Consider the following 19466-nt stretch of genomic DNA (forward strand, 5'->3'; position numbering starts at 1 on the left):
CTAACCAGGAAGTAATGAAGACCTCAGTAGGACAATGTATCACACACACAGACCGCCTCAAGGCCTGGGTATGACTAAGGTAATGTAGCTTAGTTATAGAGGATGATGCTGGTGATTATGGTATAGAGAGAGAGAGATGTAGTGGAGGCCTTGACTACAGCTGGCAGGTTGTTTGTCATCCTGCAGTGTCAACTGAGCTGAGACAGGTGTGTGTGTGTGTGTGTTTGTGTTTGCTACCTTGCAATCATGTGTGTTCCTGTGTGTCTCCCTCTATGAGAGAATTTGTCTGTGTGAGTGGGTGTGTGGCTTGCTGTGTCGTCCTTGTAGAGTTCTCTATCTCTATCTCTCTCTCTCTCTCTCTCTCTCTCTCTCTCTCTCTCTCTCTCTCTCTCTCTCTCTCTCTCTCTCTCTCTCTCTCTCTCTATCTCTTTCTCTGGTGGGCGAGTGAAGTGAAGCCTACTCTTGTTTCGTTCAGATACTCCGGTATTCATCAGGTTGCGTTCCAAATGGCACCCTATTCCCTATGTAGTGCACTACTTTTTAACAGGCCCATAGGGCTCCCATAGTGCGCTATAAAGTGAATAGGGTGCCATTTGGGATGAAGCTTAGGTTTTACCTTGATAATAAATCTGCTTTGTTTGTGACAGATAAGGATGATCTGCTGCTGTTTCTACATTAATACTCTGAGTGGCGCAGTGGTCTAAGGCACTGCATCGCAGTGCTAACTGTGCCACTAGAGATCCTGGTTCGTATCCAGGCTCTGTCGCAGCCGGCCGCGACCGGGAGACTCATGGGCGGCGCACAATTGGCCCAGCGTCGTCCAGGGTAGGGGAGGGAATGGCCGGCAGGGATGTAGCGCAGTTGATAGAGCATGGCGTTTGCAACGCCAGGGTTGTGGGTTCGATTCCCACGGGGGGCCAGTATAAAAAAAACCCCAAAAAAACCCCAAGATATATAAAATATGTATTCACTAACTGTAAGTCGATCTGGATAAGAGCGTCTGCTAAATGACTAAAATGTAAATGTATATTGAAGAGATAAGACAGTGGTGAAATATTGATGTTAAAGGGAAGCTGGCTGATGTTAGGGAGACATTGAAAGCAAAACAGAAGTTTTCCAAGTAAAGTCTCTCGATGGCTGTATATTGATGGCACAGAGACATCAGGTGTCATATTAGGAAAGTAATTACAAACACTCAGACAGGAGATTGTGATACAGTGATGTATCTCACATTCTCAGGATACGTCCTGTCATGAGCCCTCTCACTCCACCGGGTTACCACCTTAATTTGCTTCCACTCTGCTCACCTCCCTCTCTCTACTCAGCCTAACTAGCTCCACCTGTCCCTGCTCTGCTCGGCTCTAATTACTCTGCCAGCTGCGCTGCATTACCCACTAACCTCTCCCAGTATTTAAGGCCCTGTCTTTCAGCTCTCCGGTGTCAGATCGTCTGCAAAGCTCACACCCGGAACCTGTTTGCTCGCGCTTCTGGCTCACCCTGGTTTTGTGACCCCGGACCTGCCTGTTTTTTGGATACTCTTCTGCCTCAGGAGATCCAGACCTGCTTCTGCCATTACGACTCCTGACTACTCTTCAATCCCGGTAACTCTGACCAGCCTTCTGCCTTGCTACTACGTTTTTTGGATGTCCCTTGAACTGTACTGCTGCCTGGTGTCATTCCGCCCTGTTGTGTCTGTGTCTCCCCCCCCCCCAGGACTTCTGGACCACCCACCACCGGCTTCATAGGACGCATCGCTGCCACTGGGGGGGGCACAGACCCAGCGCATTGGACGGGATCCCTGTTACCCCTGGAGCCTTCATTCACTCCCTACTTCCCTTTTCCCTTAAGTTTAATAAACTTTCTGGTGTGACGCAATTGTGGTCCTCTGGTCGTCTGTCTGAGCCGTGACAGTACGATCTGACCATTATGGACTCAGCGCACACTTTCCCCGACATGGAAACCGATGAGCATGAGCAGCAGTTCCAGCAGCAGCAACAACAACTCGCCATGATCATTCAACTCCTCACCAACCTTACCCCAGCCAGTCTGCCCACCAGCCCAGCCCCCGAGTTACCTGCCCCGGTCATTGCAGCCGCTGCTCCGAACCCAAGATTGGAAACCCCGAGCGGTTCAACGGCGATTCAACCCAGGTCCGGCCATTCCTGACTAGCTGCCGACTTCAGTTCTCCTTGCAGCCAAGGACCTTCGCCACGGAGGGGGCTAAAGTTGGGTATGCCATCACTCACCTGACGGGCCGAGCTCGACTCTGGGGAACAGCATAGTTCGAACGTCAAACCCCCGCATGTGCAACCTTCGACCTGTTTGCTGAGGAGATGCTGAAGGTGTTTGACCTGGATTCACCCACCGCAGAGGCGTCTCGTGAACTGTTCAGTATTCGACAAGGCAGACGTGACAGTCGCAGACCATTCCATCGACTTCCGAACCCTGGCTAGACGAAGTTCTTGGAACACACCATCGTTGGTGGACGCGTTCTTCCATAGTTTGGCTGACTATATCAAGGACGAGTTGGTCTCCCATGAACTGCCTTCCACTCTTGATGAAGCCATCGCACTGACTGTCAGGATCGACAGAAGGATACAGACCCGTCGTCGTGAGAGGGGGCGCCAAGGTCCACCTACTACCGGCATTCGGAGAGATCCGACTGGGCTCCTGTCATCTACTGCCACTCACCCAGGTCAGCTTGATCAGTCTGAGCCTATGGAGATTGGGCGAGCCTCCCTCACTCCTGCAGAGCGCCAGCGCCGCTTCACCTCAAACCTCTGCCTCTATTGTGGAGGTGATGGACATCGTGTGGTAACCTGCCCTTTAAAGGGCCGAAGCTCACCGGGCGTAGGGGGAGTCCGGTTGAGTTCAATGACCATCCAGTCCTCCGACCGCAAACCCCTGCTGCAAGTTCACCTCCGCCTCTCTGACTCAACTCACACCCTGGCTGCTCTGGTGGATTCTGGCGCCGAAGCCAACATAATGGACATCAAGCTGGCACGCCAACTGGGACTGGAGAACCTCCGTTTGACACCTCCTATTCCTGCCCGGGCACTGGGACGGACACTTACTCGGATCGGTCACTCATGTCACGGCCCCGGTCTCGATGGGTCTGTCCGGAAACCATCAAGAAACTATCCAGTTTCACCTGCTCCCCTCTCCAGGCCAACCCCTCATCCTGGGTTACCCATGGCTCCGCCGGCACAACCCTCAGCTCGACTGGGTGACCGGGGTGATCAGGGAGTGGGGGAGAGGACTGCCACCGAACCTGCCTGCTTGCTGCCGCACTACCCCCTCGGCCAGTACCTACTAACTCCGCTCCTGACCTCTCCAATGTCCCAGAATGCTACCATGGTCTCAGAGAGGTGTTTAACAAAGCAAGAGCCACATCTCTGCCCCCTCACCGACCGTACGACTGTGCCATCGACCTCCTCCCTGGAACAGCTCCTCCAAGGGGTCGTCTTTATTCGTTGTCTGCTCCTGAAAGAAAGTCCATGGAGGACTACATCAATGGCTCTCTGTCCGCAGGATTAATCCGTTCATCTTCATCTCCTGCTGGTGCTGGCTTCTTCTTTGTGGGGGAAGAAGGACGGATCTCTTCGCCCCCTGCATCGACTACAGGGGACTCAACGACATCACAGTGAAAACCGTTACCCTCTGCCTCTGCTCACCTCTGCTTTTGAGTTGCTCCAGGGAGCCACTGTTTTTACCAAGTTGGATCTCAGAAACGCTTACCACCTAGTGCGGATCCGGGAGGGAGATGAATGGAAAACCGCATTCAATACACCAACAGGCCACTACGAGTATCTGGTTATGCCTTTTGGCCTCACCAATGCTCCTGCTGTGTTCCAGGCTCTAGTGAATGATGTACTGCGGGACATGTTAAACAAGTTTGTCTTCGTTTACCTGGATGACATCTTAATTTACTCCAGAAACCTGTCTGAACACACCCGCCATGTCCAGCAAGTCCTTCATCGTCTTCTGGAGAATTCCCTCTACGCCAAGGCAGAGAAATGTGAGTTTCACGTCAAGACAGTGGCCTTCCTGGGGTACATAGTGGCAGAGGGAAGTATCCAAATGGATCCTGCCAAAGTATCAGCAGTCACTTCATGGCCAGTTCCGGAGAACAGAAAGAAGCTGCAACAGTTTCTGGGGTTTGCTAACTTCTATAGGAAGTTTATCCGGAACTACAGTACCGTTGCTGCCCCTCTCACTGCTCTAACCAGCACCAAGCAACCCTTCACCTGGACCCCAGCAGCCGACAAAGCCTTCAGTACCCTCAAGGTGAGGTTCACCTCCGCTCCCATCCTCCAGATGCCTGATGTGGACCGGCAATTCATTGTGGAGGTGGACGCCTCGGATGTGGGAGTTGGTGCTGTGATTTCTCAGTGGGCTGCGGAGGATAGGAAGCTCCATCCCTGTGCCTTTTTCTCACGTCGGTTGTCCCCCTCTGAGTGCAATTACGACATAGGGAACCGTGAGCTGCTGGCTGTGAAACTGGCCTTGGAGGAGTGGCGTCACTGGCTGGAGGGGTCCACCATTCCATTTCTCGTTTGGACCGATCATAAGAACTTGGAGTACATCCGCACGGCCAAACGGTTGAACTCCAGGCAGTCCCGCTGGGCCCTGTTCTTCACCAGGTTTAATTTCACTCTGTCATACCGGCCTGGATCACGCAACACCAAGCCAGACGCCCTCTCCCGTCAATTCCAGAAGGATGACACCCCCTCCAAGGACCCTGTGTCGATTCTGCCAAGTCCCTGCATCGTTGCAGCTCTGACCTGGGCTGTTGAGGAACAGGTGCTGGAGGCTCTCCGTAACCAGCCAGGTCCCAGCACTTGCCCAGCTGACCGCCTTTTTGTCCCCGAAGACCTGAGGTCCCAGGTCATTCAGTGGGGACATGACTCCCGCCTAGCTTGTCACCCTGGCTCCACCCGCACTTACAACCTGCTCGCCCAGAGGTTCTGGTGGCCCTCTCTGAGGAAGGATGTACGGGAATTCGTCCAAGCCTGCCCCATCTGCAACCAACACAAGTCGTCCTGCCAGCCCCCAGCCGGATTGCTGCAGCCCCTGCCTGTGCCCAGACGTCCCTGGTCTCACATCGCCCTTGACTTTGTCACGGGGCTGCCCCCCTTCAAGTGGCATGACCGTCATTCTCACCATCGTTGACCGTTTCAGCAAGATGGCACACTTCATTCCCCTCCCCAAGCTCCCAACCGCCAAGGAGACCGCCCAGGTGGTCCTGGAACACGTCTTCCGGATCCACGGACTGCCAAGGGATGTTGTTTCTGACCGTGGTCCACAATTCTCCTCCGCTTTTGGAAGGAGTTCTGTCACCTGCTGGGAGCCACAGTCAGTCTGACTTCCGGATTCCATCCCCAATCCAATGGGCAGTCAGAGCGGGCTAATCAGGAGCTCGAGAAGGCACTGCGATGCATGACTTCACGCAACCCCCACTCCTGGTCGCAGCAATTGACATGGGTGGAGTACGCACACAATTCTCTGACCTGCTCTGCCATCGGTATGTCCCCCTTTCCAATGTGTTTATGGATACCAGCCTCCTCTATTTGCCAGCCAGGAGGAGGAGGTTACTTGCCCATCTGCACTTGCTTTTGCCCGTCGATGTCGCCGCACCTGGTCACAAGCCCGAGCCACACTCCTCAGGTCCGTTGCCAGCTACACTACCGGGGCCAACCGTCGGAGAATTCCTGCTCCCACCTACCATGTTGGTCAAAGGGGTGTGGTTGTCATCGAAGAACCTGCCACTCAGGGTGGAGTCGCAGAAGCTGGCACCTCGGTTCATTGGCCCATTCCCTATCATAAGAGTGATTAGCCCAACTGCTGTCCGGCTCCAACTGCCTAATTCCCTGAGGGTGCACCCCACTTTCCATGTGTCTAAGATTAAGCCCATCCACGAGAGTCCGCTGGTCCCTGCTGCGCCTGGTCCTCCTCCTCCACGGCTCGTCGATGGTGGTCTGGTTTACACCGTCCGCCGCCTGCTTCGGTCCAGACGGAGGGGTAGGGGTCTCCAGTACCTCATTGACTGGGAGGGCTATGGACCTGAGGAAAGGACCTGGGTGCCAGCTAGTCGGATTGTGGATAGGACTCTCATCACCGCTTTCCACCAACGGCATCCTGATCAACCTGCAATCCGTAGGGGCCGCCCCAGAGGGGTCCCTAACCGTCCGGCCCGCTCGGCTTCCTGTCCTGTGCCTGATCCTGTCTCGGGACCTGTCCCATCTCCCGACCACGGCCCTCCGGCTTCCTCCGAGGATGAGGACGTTCACTCGGACCGTTCGGAGGAGTTCTAGCCCTCCTCCGGCTCCCCTCCTCCCGCCCGGCGTGGTGTTGCTCTTGGGACTTCTGGGGCCGTCCCTTGGGGGGTTCTGTCATGAGCCCTCTCACTCCACCGGGTTACCACCTTAATTTGCTTCCACTCTGCTCACCTCCCTCTCTCTACTCAGCCTAACTAGCTCCACCTGTCCCTGCTCTGCTCGGCTCTAATTACTCTGCCAGCTGCGCTGCATTACCCACTAACCTCTCCCAGTATTTAAGGCCCTGTCTTTCAGCTCTCCGGTGTCAGATCGTCTGCAAAGCTCACACCCGGAACCTGTTTGCTCGCGCTTCTGGCTCACCCTGGTTTTGTGACCCCGGACCTGCCTGTTTTTTGGATACTCTTCTGCCTCAGGAGATCCAGACCTGCTTCTGCCATTACGACTCCTGACTACTCTTCAATCCCGGTAACTCTGACCAGCCTTCTGCCTTGCTACTACGTTTTTTGGATGTCCCTTGAACTGTACTGCTGCCTGGTGTCATTCCGCCCCTGTTGTGTCTGTGTCTCCCCCCAGGACTTCTGGACCACCCACCACCGGCTTCATAGGACGCATCGCTGCCACTGGGGGGGGCACAGACCCAGCGCATTGGACGGGATCCCTGTTACCCCTGGAGCCTTCATTCACTCCCTACTTCCCTTTTCCCTTAAGTTTAATAAACTTTCTGGTGTGACGCAATTGTGGTCCTCTGGTCGTCTGTCTGAGCCGTGACAACGTCCCAAATGGCACCCTAATTCCTACATCAAAGTGCACTATAGAGGGAATAGGGTCCATCATCTAGCCTTTATTTGAGTGTAGAACAGAAAGGAAGCATAAAACATACATTTGAAATGATATAAGGTCTCTCGTTCCTGAGGTGAAAGCTTGACAGTGAGTTGGCATCCTTCACAGACATATTCCTATTTATTTTGGCTCAGCATTCTGTGCTATCAGAGGCTGGTTTGGTGTTTCTGTTGGTTTACTGGGGTGATTCCAATACTGCAGGGACAAGTATAGGCTTTAGTCTCCTCTCTTCTCCTTTCCTCAGCCCTGCACAGTTTGATGATGACCAGCCGCTCTAAGCAGTGGTAGCCACATTATCCTTACAAAGCCAAGTGGAGTATTTCATTAATTTGACAAAGTTGATTCGTCCTTCCTAGCATCACATCCAGATGTTCTTAGGATTTCCTAGATGAAAGAGAAGAGCGGAATGAGCGGGAGGGAGAGGGAGAGGGGGAGAGAGAGGGAGGGGAGGGGGAGAGAGGGAGGGGGGAGAGAGGGAGGGGAGGGAGGGAGAGGGAGAGAGAGGAGGGAGGGGAGAGAGGGGAGGGAGGGAGAGGGAGAGGGAGGGAGGGAGAGAGAGGGAGGGAGGGAGGGAGAGGGAGGGAGAGAGAGGGAGAGAGGAGGGAGAGGGAGGGGAGAGAGAGGGAGAGAGAGGGAGGGGGAGGGGGGGAGGGAGAGAGAGGGAGGGAGGGAGAGAGAGGGAGGGAGGGGGAGAGAGGGAGGGAGAGAGAGAGGGAGAGGGAGAGGGAGGGGAGAGAGAGGGAGGGGAGGGAGAGAGAGGGGAGGGGAGAGGGAGGGAGGGGAGGGAGAGGGGGGGAGAGGGGAGGGGGGAAAGGGAGAGAGGGAGAGAGAGGGAGGGAGGGGAGGAGGAGGGAGGGGGGGAGAGAGGGAGGGGGAGAGGGAGGGAGAGGGGGAGGGAGAGAGAGGGAGGGGAGAGGGAGGGAGAGGGGGAGAGAGATGGAGGGAGGGAGAGAGGGAGAGAGAGAGGGGAGAGGGGAGGGAGGGGGAGGAAGAGAGGGAAGGAGAGGGGGAGAGAGGGAGGGAGAGGGCGGAGGGAGGGAGGGAGAGGGCGGAGTGAGAGGGAGAGGGAGGAGTGACGGAGGGAGTGGGCGGGAGAGGGGAATCGAGGGAGGGAGAGGGCATAGTGAGGGAGGGAGAGGGGGAGAGAGAGAGGGAGGGAGAGAGGGCGGAGTGAGGGAGGGAGAGGGAGGGAGAGGGCGGAGTGAGGGAGGGAGGGAGAGGGAGGAGAGGCGAGGAGAGGAGGGAGGGAGAGGGCGGAGTGAGGGAGGGAGGGAGGGAGAGGGAGGGAGAGGGCGGAGTGAGGGAGGGAGAGGGCGGAGTGAGGGAGGGAGGGAGAGGGAGGGAGAGGGCGGAGTGAGGGAATAGCCTCGTTTCTGATACTCTTTCAGTGATTTGCCACTAAATCCCAGATACAGTACATATTACCAGATTACTGAAACAACTAATTATAGACACAGAAACACACACACACACACAAACAGACATAAAACTGTATTGATTTAGATAATCTATGACAGGATTACTCCTGTTGGATTGACACACACACACACAGCGGGAGACGAGGAGAATGAGGCCTCCAATGACACACCTCAGAGGTGTCGCCAGGAGCCGTCTGACATCACGTTACCTAAGCAACAGGCAGGGAGAGGGGAGGGCTGGGATTGGCTGGGTGGGTGACTCACGCGCTGCACTGTAAGCGCTCACTCTCTTTCTCTCCCTGTCTCTTTCTCTCTCCCTCTCTCTGTTTCTCTCTCTCTATTTCATGCTAACACTCTCTCTCTCCGTCTGTCTACCATTCCCCATTTTCTCCCTTTCTCTCTTTATTTCTCTCTCTCTCTCTCTCTCTCTCTCTCTCTCTCTCTCTCTCTCTCTCTCCCTCATCTCTTCCTGCCTCCAGCCTCTTGCTCTAATAATAGGAAAGCTTTATTGCTGTTTGCTCACCTCCCCTTGATTCCTCCCTCACTGCCTCAATCCATTCCTCCCCTGTCTCCTCCCCGCGCTCCTTCGCTGAATCATTAATACCTGAACGAATAGTCAAAACAAATTTGTCATGGCTGGCGTCATGGGGGGACACAGGACTAACAAAGCACCTGGGTGAATATTCAGGATGCTTGGATAGTGATGTGTGTTTAGGCTTGGGGCATCATACAGAACGGAGACTGGGGCCTGCATCCCAAATGGAACCCTATTCCATTTATAGTGCACTACTTTTGACCAGAGCCCAATAGGGAATAGGGACAGACTGGAGGAATGACAGTGATTGTGATATGGAGGAAAACGTTTGTAGAACAGCGAGGGAGGATAATAAGAATTGTCATTGTTTATGTCCCAAATGGCACCATATTCCCGATAGGGCTCTGGTCAAAAGTAGTGCACTATATAGAAAATAGGGTGACATTTGGGATGCTCACATTGACCTCAAAGAAAAAGTGGCAATATTTGTGACATCCTAAAAGCTAATGGATAGTGGAGATCCCTGACCATTAGGACAGACTGGAGAGATCTCTGACCATTAGGACAGACTGGAGAGATCTCTGACCATTAGGACAGACTGGAGAGATCTCTGACCATTAGGACAGACTGGAGAGAACTCTGACCATTAGGACAGACTGGAGAGAACTCTGACCATTAGGACAGACTGGAGAGAACTCTGACCATTAGGACAGACTGGAGAGATCTCTGACCATTAGGACAGACTGGAGAGAACTCTGACCATTAGGACAGACTGGAGAGATCTCTGACCATTAGGACAGACTGGAGAGAACTCTGACCATTAGGACAGACTGGAGGGAACTCTGACCATTAGGACAGACTGGAGAGATCCCTGACCATTAGGACAGACTGGAGAGAACTCTGACCATTAGGACAGACTGGAGTGTAAAATTGAGAGCAGAGCCTTTAAAAAAAGAGGATGGGGGGAGGGAGAAATATAGAAAGGGGTGAAGAAAGAATGGTTTTGTAGGGCAGTGTCTAAAATAAAATATGTGATGCGCAGGGCTCCACTGGTCAACACACTCACTGTGTGTGTGTGTGTGTGTGTGTGTGTGTGTGTGTGTGTGTGTGTGTGTGTGTGTGTGTGTGTGTGAATACAGGTCATACAGAGTATGAGGTCAGTTCAGTAGGAGTAGATCAAGTGACAGAGAGGTCAGAGTCAGGGAGGATGACTCATAATGTAGGTTTATACTCTTTCAAACACACACACACACACACACACACACACACACACACACACACACACACACACACACACACACACACACACACACACACACACACACACACACAGGTCCACATTGTCCCCCCTTTCATTCACCTCATCCCTCCATCCCCCCACCTCTTCCCTCAACCCCCTTTCCTTCTCCCTTTTCATCGCGACCTGTCCTACATACAGGTGACCTCTCCTCCACCTCATCATCCCTCCATCCCCCCTCTCCTCTCCCCCCTCATCATCCCTCCATCCCCCTTCTCCTCTCCCCCCTCATCATCCCTCCATCCCCCTTCTCCTCTCCCCCCTCATCATCTCTCCATCCCTCTTCTCCTCTCCCCCTCATCATCCCTCCATCCCCCTTCTCCTCTCCCCCTCATCATCCCTCCATCCCTCTCTTCTCCTCTCCTCCTCTCCTCCACCTCATCATCCCTCCATCCCCCTTCTCCTCTCCCCCTCATCATCCCTCCATCCCTCTCCTCTCCTCCTCTCCTCCACCTCATCATCCCTCCATCCCCCTTCTCCTCTCCCCCTCATCATCCCTCCATCCCCCTTCTCCTCTCCCCCTCATCATCCCTCCATCCCTCTCCTCTCCTCCTCTCCTCCACCTCATCATCCCTCCATCCCCCTTCTCCTCTCCCCCTCATCATCCCTCCATCCCCCTTCTCCTCTCCCCCTCATCATCCCTCCATCCCCCTTCTCCTCTCCTCCTCTCCTCCCCCCTCATCAACCCTCTCCTCTCCCCCTCATCATCCCTCCATCCCCCCTTCTCCTCTCCCCCTCATCAACCCTCCATCCCTCTCCTCTCCTCCTCTCCTCCTCTCCTCCCCCTCATCAACCCTCCATCCCTCTCTTCTCCTCTCCTCCTCTCCTCCTCTCCTCCACCTCATCATCCCTCTCCTCTCCTCCTCTCCTCCTCTCCTCCTCTCATCCTCTCCTCCACCTCATCATCCCTCTCCTCTCCTCCTCTCATCCTCTCCTCCACCTCATCATCCCTCTCCTCTCCTCCTCTCCTCCACATCATCCCTCCATGTGGTCTTTACCGTAGTCTAGTGTCAGGGCTACAGTAATGGTCTTTACTGTAGTCTAGTGTCAGGGCTACAGTAATGGTCTTTACTGTAGTCTAGTGTCAGGGCTACAGTAATGGTCTTTACCGTAGTCTAGTGTCAGGGCTACAGTAATGGTCTTTACTGTAGTCTAGTGTCAGGGCTACAGTAATGGTCTTTACTGTAGTCTAGTGTCAGGGCTACAGTAATGGTCTTTACTGTAGTCTAGTGTCAGGGCTACAGTAATGGTCTTTACCGTAGTCTAGTGTCAGGGCTACAGTAATGGTCTTTACTGTAGTCTAGTGTCAGGGCTACAGTAATGGTCTTTACTGTAGTCTAGTGTCAGGGCTACAGTAATGGTCTTTACTGTAGTCTAGTGTCAGGGCTACAGTAATGGTCTTTACTGTAGTCTAGTGTCAGGGCTACAGTAATGGTCTTTACTGTAGTCTAGTGTCAGGGCTACAGTAATGGTCTTTACTGTAGTCTAGTGTCAGGGCTACAGTAATGGTCTTTACCGTAGTCTAGTGTCAGGGCTACAGTAATGGTCTTTACCGTAGTCTAGTGTCAGGGCTACAGTAATGGTCTTTACCGTAGTCTAGTGTCAGGGCTACAGTAATGGTCTTTACCGTAGTCTAGTGTCAGGGCTACAGTAATGGTCTTTACCGTAGTCTAGTCTGTACTGGCTGCAGTATAATGGCTTCGTTCCTAATGACAACCTATTCCCTTTACAGTGCACTACGTCTGACCAGAGGCTTATGTAGTGCACTATAAAGGGGATAGGGTGCCATTTGGGACACACAGACAATGTCTAGTATGGATTGAGTGGTGAGAGAGGGGCACATGGGAGATGTAGTTTAATAGTTAAGTTAATCAGAGGGAGTCAGGGAGGGAGGGAGAGAGGGAGATGGTTCCAGTTTAAGTGGTGAGATAGATATATCATGAGGTTGCAGTGTGTGTGAGACCATACCAGATGGTGGTCTTTCTGCAGGACACACACGTGAGCAGACGCATGCTGTCCCTATCTAATTAACACTACTGTGATAAAGGTGATGCTAGTCCAGCATTATTAGAGGTGTGGTGGAATCCCTCTTGTCTTTCCACTGTATCAGCTTTGTATAGCACCCCAGAAAGACATCACTATGTTACATTCATCTAAATAATAGAACACCTCCAAGGTATAAGAGGAGGAGGAGAGGAGAGGAGAGGAGAGGAGAGGAGAGGAGAGGAGAGGAGAGGAGAGGAGGAGAGGAGAGGAGGAGGAGAGGAGAGGAGAGGAGGAGAGGAGAGGAGAGGAGGAGGAGAGGAGGAGGGAAGAGAATGAGAGGAGGAGAGGAGTAGAAGAGGAGGGACGAGAGGAGGAGAAGAAAGGAGGAGAGGAAGAGGAGGAAGAGAGGAAGTGAGGATGAGAGGAGAGGAAGAGGAGGGAAGGGAAGGGGATGAGAGGAGGAGAGAAGAGAGGATGAGGAGAGAAGAGAAGAGGATGAGAGGAGGAGAAGAGGAAAGGATGAGAGGAGGAGAGGAGGAGAAGAGGAGGGACGAGAGGAGGAGAAGAAAGGAGGAGAGGAAGAGGAGGAAGAGAGGAAGTGAGGATGAGAGGAGAGGAAGAGGAGGGAAGGGGATGAGAGGAGGAGAGAAGAGAGGATGAGGAGAGAAGAGGATGAGAGAAGGAGAAGAGGAAAGGATGAGAGGAGGAGAGGATGAGAGGAGGAGAAGAGGAGGGGAGAGGAGAGGATGAGGGGAAGAGAGAAAGAGGGAAGTAGAGGAAGAAAGGATGTGAGAGTATGGTCCTAACTTAGACTGGGACTCAGAACAACCTGTCCCCTAGAAGCATGTTTAATTAATCTTAATTCATCTTCAATTCTATTAGTACAGACCAACACAACACAGACCATCTTAATTCACTATAGTACAGACCAACACAACACAGACCATCTTAATTCACTATAGTACAGACCAACACAACACAGACCATCTTAATTCACTACAGTACAGACCAACACAACACAGACCATCTTAATTCACTATAGTACAGACCAACACAACACAGACCATCTTAATTCACTATAGTACAGACCAACACAACACAGACCATCTTAATTCACTATAGTACAGACCAACACAACACAGACCATCTTAATTCACTACAGTACAGACCAACACAACACAGACCATCTTAATTCACTACAGTACAGACCAACACAACACAGACCATCTTAATTCACTACAGTACAGACCAACACAACACAGACCATCTTAATTCACTACAGTACAGACCAACACAACACAGACCATCTTAATTCACTACAGTACAGACCAACACAACACAGACCATCTTAATTCACTATAGTACAGACCAACACAACACAGACCATCTTAATTCACTACAGTACAGACCAACACAACACAGACCATCTTAATTCACTATAGTACAGACCAACACAACACAGACCATCTTAATTCACTACAGTACAGACCAACACAACACAGACCATCTTAATTCACTACAGTACAGACCAACACAACACAGACCATCTTAATTCACTACAGTACAGACCAACACAACACAGACCATCTTAATTCATTACAGTACAGACCAACACAACACAGACCATCTTAATTCACTATAGTACAGACCAACACAACACAGACCATCTTAATTCACTATAGTACAGACCAACACAACACAGACCATCTTAATTCACTATAGTACAGACCAACACAACACAGACCATCTTAATACACTACAGTACAGACCAACACAACACAGACCATCTTAATTCACTACAGTACAGACCAACACAACACAGACCATCTTAATACACTACAGTACAGACCAACACAACACAGACCATCTTAATTCACTATAGTACAGACCAACACAACACAGACCATCTTAATTCACTACAGTACAGACCAACACAACACAGACCATCTTAATTCACTACAGTACAGACCAACACAACACAGACCATCTTAATACACTACAGTACAGACCAACACAACACAGACCATCTTAATTCACTACAGTACAGACCAACACAACACAACACAGAGGAAGTCGAAGACTATTGACTTCCAAAGACAACATTTTATGAGGTAATTTAATGGTGAGAAATGTAGTCATATGATACTCTGTGGTTGAAGTTATAAAGTGTTGGGTCCCTGTTAAATTATCTATGACTCGTGTAATGTAATGTGGGAACTTCTCATAAGTTCTTAAAATACTTTTCTCATATTCTCCAGTACTGGTAATTGTCTCTGACGTCATTTGTTACATTATCAGTAAAAACGATAAAAACTCCTTTATGTTACGTTATCTCCATGGCTCTTATGTTCCAATCCCTCCCAAACTGAACTGTGCTTCTCTGTCTATGATAATATTGTCAGCTAGCTTGTGTTAGCGACGCCTGCTACAGTAGCATCTACATTATAACTTTCCATACTTTGTTCATGAGAGGAGAGGAGTCAGACAAATCTCAGAGATGAATGACCACACTTGATCCTTTCATTTTGAGGGGATCGTACTGCAGGACGAGTTTAGGATTCCACACAGTACTTTTCAGTTAGTCTTTTCATTCTGCTTTTTTTTCACCTGAAAGAGCTCCGAACAGCTCTTCGATCACTAGCAATAATTGGGTTAAATAGACATGGGAGGGGCCTCAAACTGGCCTCCAAATCACTAAATAGACATGGGAGGGGCCTCAGACTGGCCTCTGCCTAGGGCCTCCAAATGACTAAATAGACATGGGAGGGGCCTCAGACTGGCCTCTGCCTAGGGCCTCCAAATCACTAAATAGACATGGGAGGGGCCTCAGACTGGCCTCTGCCTAGGGCCTCCAAATCACTAAATAGACATGGGAGGGGCCTCAGACTGGCCTCTGCCTAGGGCCTCCAAATCACTAAATAGACATGGGAGGGGCCTCAGACTGGCCTCTGCCTAGGGCCTCCAAATCACTAAATAGACATGGGAGGGGCCTCAGACTGGCCTCCAAATCACTAAATAGACATGGGAGGGGCCTCAGACTGGCCTCTGCCTAGGGCCTCCAAATCACTAAATAGACATGGGAGGGGCCTCAGACTGGCCTCTGCCTAGGGCCTCCAAATGACTAAATAGACATGGGAGGGGCCTCAGACTGGCCTCTGCCTAGGGCCTCCAAATGACTAAATAGACATGGGAGGGGCCTCAGACTGGCCTCTGCCTAGGGCCTCCAAATCACTAAATAGACATGGGAGGGGCCTCAGACTGGCCTCTGCCTAGGGCCTCCAAATCACTAAATAGACATGGGAGGGGCCTCAGACTGGCCTCTGCCTAGGGCCTCCAAATCACTAAATCCGCCCATGCACATACTAAATAAACTAAATCTATCATTATTATGTTAAAACAGGGTTAGATTGAACCAGGTTTAGATTGAACATGAGATTACACAGTTGAACTGGTTCCATCCAGCCAGGGTTAAATTAAACATGAGATTATACAGTTGAACTGGTTCCATCCAGCCAGGGTTAGATTGAATATAAGATTATACAGTTGAACTGGTTCCATCCAGCCAGGGTTAGATTGAATATAAGATTATACAGTTGTGATACTGTATTTGCTCTTGGGTTAGATTAAGATGATCATTTTGATAATATTGTGATATGTGTTTGTGTATGTAGGAAGTTAAAGGTCAACGTACATTGTCCTGGCATGGTGTCACGATCGTCGGGTACAGAGGACCAAGGCGCAGCGTGAAAGGTGAACATATTTATTAACTAATGATAACACGAACAAAAACAACAAACGATAACGTGACATCCTCGGTCTAACACAAACCACACTGGAACAAGATCCCACAAACACTGTGGGAAAATTGGCTGCTTAAGTATGGTTCCCAATCAGAGACAACAAGCAACAGCTGAAACACGTTGCCTCTGATTGAGAACCACACTGGCCAACATAGAAATACAAAACTAGAACAAAAAACAAATGAAAACTCACACCCTGGCTCAACATACTAGAGTCCCCAGAGCCAGGGCGTGACACATGGCTTGTCCTGCATTACTCTGTGTACAGGAATTTCCTATTTTAGATTTCCATGGATGGCCAAAGTATGCCAGCTTTTATCTGAAGTTATTACTTATTATTACTTATTACTCTGTCGGCTTTAAACTCATCCACTTTCTCTCTCTCTCTCTCGTTCACACTCTTTCTCCCTGTCTCTCTCTCTCTCTCTCTCTCTCTCTCTCTCTCTCTCGTTCACACTCTTTCTCCCTGTCTCTCTCTCTCTCTCTCTCTCTCTCTCTCATTCACACTCTTTCTCCCTGTCTCTCTTTCTCTCTCTCTCTCGTTCACGCTCTTTCTCCCTGTCTCTCTCTCTCGTTCACGCTCTTTCTCCCTGTCTCTCTCTCTCGTTCACGCTCTTTCTCCCTGTCTCTCTCTCTCTCTCTCTCTCTCTCTCATTCTCTCTCTTCCTTTCTCACTCTTAATCAGCCAAGACATATTCGGAGAAAGCCCTGGAGAATTAGCCACAGCCGTCGCTATCTGCTAGCTGTGTTACAGTCCTGTAGTTATCCCTTTGTGTTTCAGAAGAAGTCCATTCAAATAGTTTCATATTTTATTCAGATCAACCTTGATGTTGACTGCATTAGCGATAAATAAATGTTTAATATTGAGCAACAGGTTATGAGTAGGGCCATGAATGAAAGGGCAAATGAACCCATATGAATAGCTGTCATAGCTAGGGCCAGGAGTTAAGGTCACTTGGTGAGGAAAGACACCTGTCCAAAGGCATGAATCGTAACTCAAACCAGGGTTGGAGTCAGTTTCATTTAAATTCCAGTCAGTTCAGCAAGTACACTGTATCTTTCTGGATACGCATTGAACACATGGGAGCAAATACACACGGACAACCACACACACACACACACCAACCCACATGCGTACACACACACACAGACACACAGACACACAGACACACAGACACACAGACACACAGACACACAGACACACAGACACACAGACACACACACACATACACACACACACACACACACACACACACACACACACACAGACAGACACACACACACACACACACACACACACACACACACAGACACACACACACACACACACACACAGACCTCACCCCTACACACACACACACACACACACACACACACACACACACACACACACACACACACACACACACACACACACACACTCACTCAGTCACTGCAGATTTAGTCCAAGGCTGTATTCTACCCCCAGTAAAGCCCATGGTCCTGCTGCATCAGAGATGTAGTAATCTGCTGAAGCGTTAGTTCCTTCAGTCCCTTGACTAAATGATGCTCAGTTTGAAACCTTACTATACCTGAGTGTCCCCTCCCTACTTCTCCCCCTGCTGTTTGTATAGTGTCTCCATGTTGTTAACGTGGCACGCTATTCCTTCTATACACCGAGTGGACAAAACATTATGAACGCCTGCGCTTTCCGTGACATAGACTGACCAGGTGAATCCAGGTGAAAGCTGTGATCCCTTATTGATGTCACCTGTTCAATCTACTTCAATCAGCGTAGATGAAGGGGAGGAGACAGGTTAAAGAAGGATTTTTAAGCCTTGAGACAATTTAGACATGGATTTTGTATGTGTGCCATTCAGAGGGTGATTGGGCAAGACAAAAGATTGAAGTGCCTTTGAACGGGGTATGGTAGTAGGTGCCAGGCGCACCGGTTTGAGTGTGTCAAGAACTGCAACGCTGCTGAGTTTTCACGCTCAACAGTTTTCCGTGTGTATCAAGAATGATCCACCACCCAAAGGACATCCAGCCAACTTGACACAACTGTAGGAAGCATTGGAGTCAACATGGGCCAGCATCCCTGTGGAACGCTTTCGACACCTTGTAGAGTCCATGCCCGACGAATTGAAGCTGTTCTGAGGGCAAAAGGGGGTGCAACTCAATATTAGGAAGGTGTTCCTAACGTTTTGTACACTCAGTGTATAGTGTACTGCCTGGCCAAAAGCAGTGCACTAAATAGGGAATAGTGTGCCATTTGGTACATAAAGCAGTGCACTATATAGGGAATAGGGTGCCATTTGGTACATAAAGCAGTGCACTATATAGGGAATAGGGTGCCATTTGGTAAATAAAGCAGTGCACTATATAGGGAATAGGGTGCCATTTGGTACATAAAGCAGTGCACTATATAGGGAATAGGGTGCCATTTGGTACATATATATGCTTTAGTTTTTTCCACCAGTGGGGGGTTGTATGTGTTAGGCTCACTACAGCGCCTCAGGCATCTTTAAACTCCTCAGAGCTTTCTGCTCCTCAGAGCTAACCCCTGGGCACAGACATCAGTTCGTCTAGTTTTGATTTACATTTGGTTGAGTTTTCAACTAACGTGAATTCAATGTGAAATCAACCAAAACTGTCACCCTATCATTGGATTTAGGTTAGAAGTTAGGTGAAAAAAAGACAAAATTCCCTTACGTTGATGACTTTCTGCAAATCCTATCAGTTTTCCACCTTGCTTCAACTTCATCACATTAATTTTTTTGGGTTGAAATGATGTGGAAACAATGTTGGTTGAACCAGTTTTTGCCCAGTGGGTAGTGACACGCTGGCCAGCTCCTGACAAATAGTTTTTTTTAGGGAGAAGGGGGAAGCACTCCTCACTCAGCTCCATTTTCAGAATGTTTTTTGGGTTTGAAAATCATTCGCCTGTTGCATTCACTGGTGTTTTCAACTCAAAGTCCAGACATATACTTTTGGCATTCTATGTTCCAAGTTCCATGTTCTAAGATCCATGTTCTATAGAACATCAGAAGGTTCCAGAACCTAGGGTACCATTTCAGATTAAGCGTGTGAAATGACACCCTATTCCCTATATAGTGCACTACTTTTTGGCCAGGGAATAGGGTGCCATTTTGACGCAGCCTGTGTCTCTCTGATACACCCAGAGACCAGCTGCTTTATGAGAGTCAACAGATACCATCTGCTTTATGAGAGCCAACAGAGACCATCTGCTTTATGAGAGCCAACAGAGACCATCTGCTTTATGAGAGCCAACAGAGACCAGCTGCTTTATGAGAGCCAACAGAGACCATCTGC

The 19466-nt window shown here is 50.3% G+C and overlaps 1 protein-coding gene across 1 annotated transcript in view; it reads left to right on the forward strand.

The window, feature by feature from the left end:
• LOC121560280 (voltage-dependent calcium channel subunit alpha-2/delta-4-like) overlaps window positions 1–19466 on the forward strand; it is a gene marked incomplete at its 3' end in the record, with an annotated part of 195648 nt that overhangs the window by 139042 nt on the left and 37140 nt on the right.

The sequence above is a fragment of the Coregonus clupeaformis genome, unplaced genomic scaffold, assembly GCF_020615455.1.
Source record: "Coregonus clupeaformis isolate EN_2021a unplaced genomic scaffold, ASM2061545v1 scaf0857, whole genome shotgun sequence".
NCBI classification, from domain to species: Eukaryota; Metazoa; Chordata; class Actinopteri; order Salmoniformes; family Salmonidae; genus Coregonus; species Coregonus clupeaformis.